This window comes from Cynocephalus volans, chromosome 5, assembly GCF_027409185.1.
Source record: "Cynocephalus volans isolate mCynVol1 chromosome 5, mCynVol1.pri, whole genome shotgun sequence".
In the NCBI taxonomy this organism is placed as follows: domain Eukaryota; kingdom Metazoa; phylum Chordata; class Mammalia; order Dermoptera; family Cynocephalidae; genus Cynocephalus; species Cynocephalus volans.
The window spans coordinates 17,382,653-17,393,543 of NC_084464.1; the positions used below are offsets into that span (position 1 = coordinate 17,382,653).

Genomic DNA, 10,891 nt, shown 5'->3' on the forward strand with positions numbered 1-10,891 from the left:
TCAGAGAAGACTACAAGACCCTAAGTCCTCTTCCTAGAGAGCAGGGCACCCAACCCCGTGTCGAGACACTGGACAACTAAGACCTCGGGTATTCCCTCCCACTTCTTCACCTGATGGCCAGTTGCTTCATTCCTGCTGGCTCTGTGACCCATCTGGTTGTCTTGTCATTGGCTTTACTGACCCCTGGGAAGCATGCACTGCTGTATTCTTTGTGTGTCTGGGTCTGGGGCCTTTCCTCTGTGGCCTGCAGAGCTAGGGACACAGCATGAAGTATTTCATGATTCCCTCCCTGTTTCTGGGGTGAAATGAACATACATGTATAGCCAGCCTGCCGTAGGCTTGGGAAGCCTTTGTGTATAAATGTGTCATGTGTCAATGATACCTATAACTCAGCGCTGCAGAGCCCCTTCCGTCTTCCAGATTCTCTCCTTCCCAAGTGTGTGTGAGGCTCCGAAGTTTCCTCTGTGGATTCTTGAACTAGTTCCATTTTGCACTCCTGGACAGCCAAGTGGGAGCTGTGTTGGGCCCCTGTGACTTGAGTGGCCACAGCCCTGGCTCCCGACAGCTTCTGGAGATGTCACTCCCATTGCATCTCTTGAACCCTCAGGGCACTGCTGCAGAGCCAGGAATCCAGCTCTGCCGCCATCTCAACACCAATGGAGCCGACAGAGCAGGGGGCCACACGGCCAGCCTCCCTACCACCAGGGAAACTGCTGACCACACTGGTGCTGTTCTCAGCTGTACTGGGGTTTGACGGCCAAGCTCCCACTGTCCATAGGGCGGTGGCTCCAGTTTAGCCATCTGCCCCTGCTGGTCTCAGGATAAATCTTAGTTAGTTCACCCTGGCTCTGGAGAACTGAGGATGAGAATGGTGTGTTCCATACAAAAATCGTCTGTGCCCTAAATTGTAATGACGCTTGGTGCTACGGCTCAGTAACATCGAACAAACCTGAAGCCATCTTCCTCCAGACTCTCCAGGGTACCAAGGCAACTGGGTTAGGGTGCATTCCAGTATTAGCAATATGCTATATCTAGAATCACTTCTCTTCTCTGATCTTCATGCTTTAGAACTGTTCAATGTTTACCCAGGCCCCTCACATATAACAGGCAGGTTGTGCACTGTACAAATCTGAAAAGAGGTTAAGAAGTAAATGGTGCCCCCAATGCTGTTCAGTGCACAACCTGACAGTGCTCGCAGTGGTCCTGAGTGCTTTCCTAGTGACGAGTGTCTCTCTTGGGATGTGCTGTCCTCACTGCAATATGGCCCAGCGATTCAGACCTGCTTTCCAATCCTTGACCTTTGAAAGGCTCAGACATCCACTTTCTTTTTTCCCTTCCCCTCCTCCCCACCGCACGGTACTAATGAGCCTTTATAAAATTTGCATCTTTATAAAAATTTGCAGAACTCCACTCTCAGTGGCAACTAAGCCCCAACCAGTGCCCAGGTGAAGTATCCTTTTCCAGTTGTAAGAATCCCCCATTTCTTCAGATGCTGGACTAATTGGGATGACTGGAGACTAGTAAGGTTCTACAGTAAGTTTTCCTTCTAGCAGAATCCCTGCCAAGTAGCCTGCAACAGGAAATAGAGTCATCACTAGGATCACAGTGCCCATTTTTTCCTGACGTCGGCATCTCTTATGCTTCTCCCAGGATGGAGACCATCTGCCACCACTCTCTCCTCCGTCTGTGTCTCCTTTTGTCACTGTTCAAAGGACTTCCAGTGGGAATCTAGGAATAGCCTCTGCATCTCTATTATTCTCTGCAGTGCTCGGGGGCTTTGGGCTCCAGAGACACAGGCCACGTCTGGTGACCACTTGGCCATATGCCCACAGTTCAGGTGGCCGTATTGTCTACTTTTGTTTGGTGGACTGGAGTCACAGGTGGGCTATCTGCAGACGATGACATATTCAGTAGGCTTACTATTCAGCATCCACAGATACTCACAGCACAGTTCGTGGCGCCTATGAAGATAGCAGTCTGGTAGAGAGTTTTTGAGGCTGCTCAGACAAGCATGTTGAAAACACCAGGGAGCACTTACATCTATACATAGAACTGACTTGGATCTACCCCTAGCCACAGGCTTTGATATCACTCTTTTGGGCATTTTGAGGCCCCAGACCTGCTTCAATACTTTGTTCTATTAAATGCGACAGCTGTTTATAAAGCACCAAACAGGTACCTCATTATAGTCTTCTTTGATTTCAGGGCAACAACGATTAGACAATAAGCCAGCCCAGTCCTCGTGCTATAATGGGTCAGATTCTGGTCTCAGCTCTTTGTTGAACCTGCTGTGTGATCCCAAGTCACTTACCCTCTTGGGGCTTTGTTTTCTCATATCTAATATAAAAGGCCTAGATCAGCAGAGAGGAGAGAAAATTGGCTTTGGAAGCTGGCAGAACTGAGTTTTAACTCCAACTGCCCACCACTTTTGAGTTGGTCAAATTGTCTAATGCTGAGCTTGCTTCCTCGTCAGTAAAATGGGCAAGTTCATACTTACCAGGCAGGATGGTAAGAGGATTAAATAGGAAAAAAGATGGGCCAGGTACACAGTAGGTATCTAATCAATTCTAGTTTTGTCCTTGTTCTCTGAAAAGTGTATCAAGCTTTGGATAAAATTCTGGATTTGGAGTCAGAAAACCTGGAGTTGTGTTTCAGTGGTCTCAGTGTGTGCAACTCACATGCTCTGAGCCTCAGTTTCCCCATCTGTATAACGGTATCATCACTGTTAGGATCAAGTGGGATTATATATGTGCACGCTTCTGAAAACATGAAAGACTGTACCGGTCAGAACATGGGGGTACCTCCTCCAGGTCACACTCAGCTGTAAAAACTCTAGTTCACTTCTGCCCCTGCACCCCCATGGGCCTCCCCTGTACACACTCAGAACACTCGGGCAAGGGATGTGGATGGGATACACCTTCTCAAGCGGTTCACATTTTTATTTCCCTTTCTCAGTCTGCCCCTTGACGAGGCATTCTGGAAACGTTGGGCCAAGCACCACCTGTCTCAGGAGACTCCCAGAAAACGATCGTCAGATGCATGAGTCTTTGCAGACATTCCCCGGGAGGTGGAAACCAGCACAGCTCCAAGATAAACCAAGGCTCTTCCTGTCGGAATTCCAGCTGGTTGGGTCCTCAGGCTTCTGCGTAATGAATAAATGGTTATAAAAACAGAGCACTCTGCTTGCTGCCTTTCAGAGAATGAGGGGAGGGAGGGCATCAGTTTCCAGACTTTTCTTCCAGGTCTCTTGGAGGGTGGCCCTCCCTACCCTTTGCGGCCGTTCTCCACGATGGGACATGGTACACCTCGTGTTCACAGTCGCTTCTCCCATCTTGCTCATCTCCAGCGTTTCTCATCACATCCAACTACTCCTTAGTCCTTGGCTAAGCTGCCAGAGGCTTGACACTTTGGATATCTGGATACATATTTGTATAAATGGCTAATTTTAGGATTAAATAAATGAAGTGTATCCTTCCCCTCACTGACACACCAGACAGATGATCAGAAAGATATTTAATTAGATGGAGCAGTCCTTAAAAATGGCTTTTCACTGCTGGGATCTATATGGACTAAGTGCTAGGTGTTCACTAAAGCAATAACACTTTGTAGTTAAAATAACTCTTGGTGAAAGTGCCCTAAGAATTTTCTTAGAGGCAAAAAAAAAAAAAAAGTACAAAATGAAAAAATGAAAATGTTTTCTAGATGTTTATGAAAGCCTCTATCAATTATCTATCTAGTCTTCATGGAAATGCTTTTTTTTTTTATCTCAAATAAAAAATTGCTCACACTCTCGGCCACGGGAGCTCATTACTGGCTTTACTGGGGAATGTGAGATGTACAGTTGCAATTTTACCATGGCACAGTGACATCCACCCATGGGGGCAAGGTCCTGGAGGGTCAGGGCAAAACAATCGCCTTAGCAATGGATCATCTAAAAGCCATTTTGAGGGCTGGCTCCGTGGCTCACTCGGGAGAGTGCGGCACTGGTAGCGCTGAGGCCGTGGGTTCGGATCCTACATAGGGATGGCCGGTGCGCTCACTGGCTGAGCGTGGTGCAGACCACACCGTGCCGAGGGTTACAATCCCCTTACAGGTAAAATAATAATAATAATAAAAAATAAAAGCCATTTTGAAGTCCCCCCATCTTTGGAGAGGGGAGTCTGATAAGGGACAAAGCCTTCTTGACCATTGTGGGCACCATGTTTTAAAAGATATTAACAAACTAGAGCATATCTTGGGGAGGCAGGTAAAGGAAGGTGGAAGCTCTGGATCCCGCTTCAGTTGTGGAACTGGGGTTGTCTACACAAAGTTTGAAATGAGCCTAGGGACATACCGCAGTCACCCGCAAGTGGGGCTTGTTTGGGGTTACTCTTTAAGTCAAAATGTTGACCAGTGGGTGGTCATCAATACTGAAGAAATTCGGGATGAAGAATCTCCTAAAGAGAAAAATAAATTTGGTAGTAATGGGCTTGTATTTTATGATGGTCTTGACTCAAGGCGGGTCTCTACCAATTGATTAATTTGGGGTCCCTCACTCCTTTAGGAGGGGTGAGACCTTTGTGTCCCCATACAGACACAGCTCCTTCTCTTGGGCTTGGGGGATTCCTAAGACTTGGTAAGGGGCTGTTGACATGCAGTAAGCTGGATGAGGATAAGCTTGGTCTGGGAACATAGAGACACCCTCTAGCTGGACGCTCAGTGGGCCTGGCTGGCTGACCTCAAGCACAGCCTCAGGGACCCTAGCAGCAGGTGGGCAGAGAACGCTGTGATAGGGTGAAGTGATCCCCTGGGGCTCCTGGCTGGTGGTGATTGGCCTTACTCGCCGCAGGAGAGGCCAGCAGCCAGTGAATGCTGAGCTCAGTTCCTCCACGGCCCTCAGGTGGCTCTTTGCAGAAGCACCACACCCCTAGGGAGCTCCACTCACCTTCTCTCTGTGGACTTCCCCACCCTCTGTGCTCATGACTGTCCCTCTGTCTCCCTCCTTCTGGGAGAAACCCCACTCTCCCAAGCCCCACGTCTCACCTTTTTGTCTTTTCCCAGGGCAAGGGATTTTCCACAAGGGCTTTTGGAAACTAAGGCCAAGAAAGACTTGTGTGCTATTTTTTGCTTTATGATTCATCTCATTCCTCCCCTGGGGCAATGAGCCCAGGAAGTGTGGCTGATGGGTCACCAGGAAGGACAAAGGGAGGCAATGTTGGAGAAGAAAGTTGGTCACTATTTCAAACTCGTTATCCCTACACTTACACTTACACTAAGCCCCACTGTGTGGAGGTGGCAGGTGCTTCACATACACTACCTTCTCTCATTCATTCATTCATTCATTCATTCATTCAATCACTCTAAGATGTCTTTATTGTCTGTGCCAGACACTGTTCTAAGTGCAATGCATGGAAATCACAGAACTTACGTTCTGGGAGTGCACACCATTTTTACCTGCATCTCTACAGAAGAGGAGCTGGGGATGTACAGAGATAATTCTCCGCAGGATTCATACCTGAGTTGGTTGCAAAGACCCTGCTCTTTGCCCATCAGTGCTGCGTCCAGGGCATTCAGCAAAGGCTACCGTGGAATGAGCTCCTGGGGAATGGTGGCCAAGAGCAGCGCCATGTTGGACATGGAGGCATGTCGGGGCACCACTGATGTGACCCTCTACCTGTGGCAGGTGGGAGGGGAACCCGGCGACATCTCTGGCTGGCTGGACTCTGCAGGGGTTTCTTTTGACCTCAGAGAGCTAAACTTGGCTTGATTGGCCAGAAGGAGGACGGGAGAAAACTGATACCGTCCCAAGGCAGCTCACAGGGAAGGTGGAGGACGGTGTGCGGACACTCGTCAGGCAGCCTCCCCAGGGCTCCCTGAGGCTCCCCCGCTCCATCATCTAACACCTGTTTGGGTCAAGCCCTACCCAGGAGGTGGAGCTGGAGGTGACGCCTTCTGGCCTGGAGTTGCCCATACTCGTATTCAGAGGTTCTTCGCCTTAGGAGCTTTGAGACTCCGATACCTGGCTTTTACACCCCGTGATTCTGATGAGATTAGTCTGGAAACTGGGGACAGAGGCAAGTCTGTAAATAAAAAATATAAATATAAATAAAATGCCAGATGCCACCATACAGGTGTGTTTGCAGCATTGTGGGAAGCACAGAGGAGGGCGAGGTGAACTCAGCCTGGCAAAGTCAGGAAAAGCCTGGCTGAAGAGGCTGTGCAGAGCTGTGTCCGGAGGCATGGGCAGGCACCAGCCAGTGGAACGGGAAGGAAGGGCCACTGGGCAGGAGGGACAGTGCATGCAGGTACCTGGGAGTGAGGACTGAGAGGGTCTGCGAGGAGGACCCAGCTCCAGTGATGCTCCCGCCCCCCAGGAGCACAGCCCACTTGGTGTCCAAACTTCCTGACCCAGCGCCCTGCCCCACCAGGGCCCCAGGTCTCCTGCAGCCCAGTTATTCTGACTCTGCCTTCCTGACCCACCCATCGCCTCAGCAGCTCCCTGGCACTGCTTTTTGCTCTCACACCCTGGCACTGAGTGCACTTGCCATAGCTCCCTGACCCTTGGATGACTGCAGCCCCAGGAACTCAGGCCAATCAATTTCAGAACATGAGAATCCAGCCTGCAGGCCAGTGTTTCCAAACAGGCCCCCAAGAGACCCGCAGGCCCAAGAAGGAACCTCAGGCGCATGAAGGGGAGGCATGGCTTTGGGGCCTGTGTCCCCCTCCTTCACTTTCATTGTTTTTGTGTACATTCCTAGGATTCCACCTGAGGTTTCACTGGAATATCAGAGGGACTCTTCTGCTAAGAGAATAACAAGGCTTGAGAGGTGGTGTAGGACAGGATGAAGAACGTGGGCAGGAGTCTGGATTCCAGCTCCACCACTTATTAGCCAAGTGACCTCTCTGTGCTTCAGTTTATTCATCTCTAGAGTTGGGATAATAACTATACTCTCCTCTCAGGCCATCATGAGGGTTGGATGAGCAACTTAAGACAAACTGCTTCAAAGAGAGCCTGGCACCCAGCAGGAGCTAAGGAAGAGCAGATTATGATGGTGGCTGCAGGTGCTGCGCTGTCACGGGGCTCTGAGCAGGGGATGTCACAATCAAATCTGTGTTTTAAAAAAATCTCTCTGGCAGTATGTTGGAGAATGGATTGGGGCAAGGATGCCAAGACTAAATACAGAGAGACGATTATAATAAGTCATCACAGCATTCTAAATGAAAAAGGGGAAGGACTGTAAAGCGAGGGGGGATGGGAGAAAGGAGAGCTGCACATATGAAGGGGACTCAGCAGGACCAGGTAATCAGGTGCTGGGGAGGGAGCCTTGGAGGAGAAAGAGTTGGGGGATACTCTCAGGTGAGCATGGTCTGGGTGTTTCAGAAGAGAAGAGGGCCCATAGGGAGCACAGTGACCATGAAGTGTCTGCAGTTGCTTGGTGCAGGTGGCCAGTGAGGGGCAGCGGACACCCAGATATTGAGCTAGGAGAGGTGGCTACAGATATAGACCTAGGACTTATCAGGTTGTAGCAATAGAAGATACAGGAGGGAATGAGGTCACTCATGGAGAGTGAGGGGAATGTGAAGAGGTGAGCAGGGGCTGACTCCAGTAGAGTATAGGGATGAGCTGGTAAGTCAGAAGGCCTCAGAGCTATGGGTGCAACCCTCTGCTGTCCCCGTAACTGTGTGAGTACCCCAGGCTGCCGGCCCAAGGCTGGCAGCATTCATAGCAGCTGGGCAGCCCGAGGACAAAAACACAGGTGATGCTCAAGAAGAGCACGGGAGCCTGGTCAGAGCTCATGGAATGGGGCTCATTCAGCCTCCCAGGGTATGGCAGCTGGTGTGACATGGAATCACTCACTGAGAGCCATCTGTGGCACATTTTCTGATCACAGCCAAAATAAAATCTGCAGGGAAGTTGGGAGGATGTTAAATTAAGTAGGTGGCAGACACTATTTGATGACACTCCATCTAAGTGATAGGTTAGCATACAGCTGAGGTGGGATGAGCAGGTGGCTGAGGGATAATTCAGGATGGAGAAGTGGGGGCCTGAGTTTTCTATCTCAGAGTGAGCAGGGGCTGAGGATGTTCCTAGATTAGCCCCTTTCTCTCCTAACTGCACGGAGAGGACCTGCCTTTCACACCTGTGATTCCCTGGTCCCCAGACCTGTGCAGGGGGCTTAGTGGGTGTGCAGTAAGTGTTTGTGGAATTGGACTGAATGGATACTGCAGGAAAAAACAAAATGACATTTGCTTCAGTTCTCCAAGACCTGTCATATGGAAGGCACTTATTTTATTTTATTTTTTTACCTGAGGAATTTGAGTGAACATTGCCTCAATTCTCTGAATTATTTCCCTAGTTAGTGCTATACTTTGGACTTGTTTTTAAACTTTAAAAATATCATTGCAATAAATGCTTACATCAAAAGATTAGAAAGACTTCAAATAAACAACCTAACATTACACCTTGAAGAAGTAGAAAAGTGAGAACAATCCAATCCCCAAATTAGTAGATGGAAAGAAATAATTAAGATCAGAGCAGAACTAAATGAAATAGAGACCAAAAAAGATACAAAAGATTGACAAAACAGAAGTTGTTTTTTTGAGAAGATAAACAAAACAGACAAACCATTAGCTAGACTACTAAAAAAAGAAGAGAGAAGACCCAAATAACAAAAATCAGAAATGAAAAAGGAGACATCACAAGTGATACCACAGAAATACAAGGAATCATTACAGACTATTATGAATATCTATATTCCAACAAACTTGAAAATCTGGAGGAAATGGACAAATTTCTGGAAACATATCAACTACCAAGACTGAGCCAAGAAGAAATAGAAAACATGAACAGACCAATAACAAGCAACAAGATCAAAGCAGTAATCAGCAGTCTCCTAACAAAGAAAAACCTAGGACCAGACAGCTTCACTGCTGAATTCTACCAAACCATTAAAGAAGAATTAACATCAATCCTTTTCAAACTATTTCAAAAAATTGAAACAGAGGCCATTCTCCCAAACTCATTCTATGAGTCCAGCATCACCCTGATACCAAAATCAGACAAAGACACCACCACAACAAAAAAAGAAAACTAAAGACCAATATCCTTGATGAACATAGATGCAGAAATCCTCAACAAAATATTAGCAAATAGAGTACAACAGCACATCAAAAAGATTATAAACCATGATCAAGTGGGATTCATTCTTGGGATGCAAGGATAGTTCAACATATGCAGGTCAATAAATGTGATACACCACATTAACAAAATCAAGGACAAAAACCATATGATTATCTCAATGGGTTCAGAAAAAGCATTTGACAAAATTCAACATCACTTCATGATAAAGACTCTCAGCAAATTAGGTACAGAAGGAAAGTATCTCAACACAATAAAAACCATATATGACAAACCCACTGCCAATATCCTCCTGAATGGAGAAAAGCTGAAAGCCTTTCTCTTAAGAATGGGAACAAGACGAGGATGCCCGCTCTCACTACTCCTATTCTACATAGTATTGGAAGTACTAGCCAGAGCAATCAGGCAAGAGAAAGAAATAAAAGGCATCCAAATTGGAAAAGATCAAGTCAAATTGTCCCTGTTTGCAGATGACATGATTCTATATATAGAAAAACCTAAAAACTCTACCAAAAAAACCTCCTAGAGCTGATAAATGAATTCAACAAAGTTGCAGAATACAAAATCAATACACAAAATGTCAGTAGTGTTCTTATACACCAACAATGAACTAGCAGAAAAATAAGTAAAGAAAGCAAGCCCATTTACAATAGCTACCAAAAGAATAAAATACCTAAGAATAAATTTAACCAAATCAGTGAATGATCTCTACAAGAAGAACTACAAATCACTGCTGAAAGAAATTAAAGACAACTCCAAAAGATGGAAAGACATTACATGTTCATGGATTGGAAGACTTAACATTGTGAAAATGTCCATACCACCCAAAGCGATCTACAGATTCAACACAATTCCCATCAAAATACCAATGGCATTCTTCACAGAAAGAGGAAAAATAATCCTAGCATTCATACGGAACAACAAAAGACCCTGCATAGCCAAAGAAAACCTGAGCAAAATAAACAAAGCTAGAGGCATCACACTACCTGACTTCAAATTATACAGCAAAGATATAGTAATAAAACAGCATGGTACTGGCATAAAAACAGACACATGGTTCTATGGAACAGAATAAAGAACCCAGAGATCAACTTGTGTGCTTATAGCCTACTGATCTTTGACAAAGGTGACAAAAACATATATTGGGGAAAGGACATCCTCTTCAGCAAATGGTGCTGGGAAAACTGGACATCATATGTAGAAGAATGAAACTAGACCTGTACCTCTCGCCATATACCAAAATCAACTCAAAATGGATTAAGACTCAAATATAATACCTGAAAGTATAAAACTCCTACAAGAAAACATAGGGGAAACACTACCAGATGTAGGACTGGGCAAAGACTTATGAATAAGACCGCAAAAGGACAATCAAGAAAAGAAAAAATAAATAAATGAGATATATGGAACTAAAAAGCTTCTGCACAGCAAAGGAAACAATGGAGTGAAAAGACAATGTACAGAATGGTAGAAAAGATTTACAAACCATACATCCAACAAGAGATTAATATTCAGAATGTATAAGGAATCCAAACCACTTAACAATAAAAACACAAATAATCCAATTAAAAACTGGGCAAAGGAGCTGAGTGGATATTTCTCAAAAGAAGACATACCAAAAAGTATATGAAAAAAATGCTCAACATCACTAATCATCAGGGAAATGCAAATCAAAACCATATTGAGACATCATCTCACCCCAGTTACAATGGCTATTATAAAAAAGACAGAGAATAACAAATGTTGGTGAGGATGTGGAGAACGAAGAAGTTT

General features: G+C 46.0%; 1 long non-coding RNA gene across 1 annotated transcript; it reads right to left on the minus strand.

The window, feature by feature from the left end:
- Positions 1–2,933: 2,933 nt before the first annotated feature.
- On the minus strand, positions 2,934–5,054 carry LOC134377651 (uncharacterized). The gene is made up of 3 exons (XR_010023554.1): positions 5,023–5,054; positions 4,334–4,436; positions 2,934–3,142 (listed from the first exon to the last, which is right to left on the minus strand). It is a non-coding gene; the product is annotated as an uncharacterized LOC134377651 (long non-coding RNA).
- Positions 5,055–10,891: the final 5,837 nt, after the last annotated feature.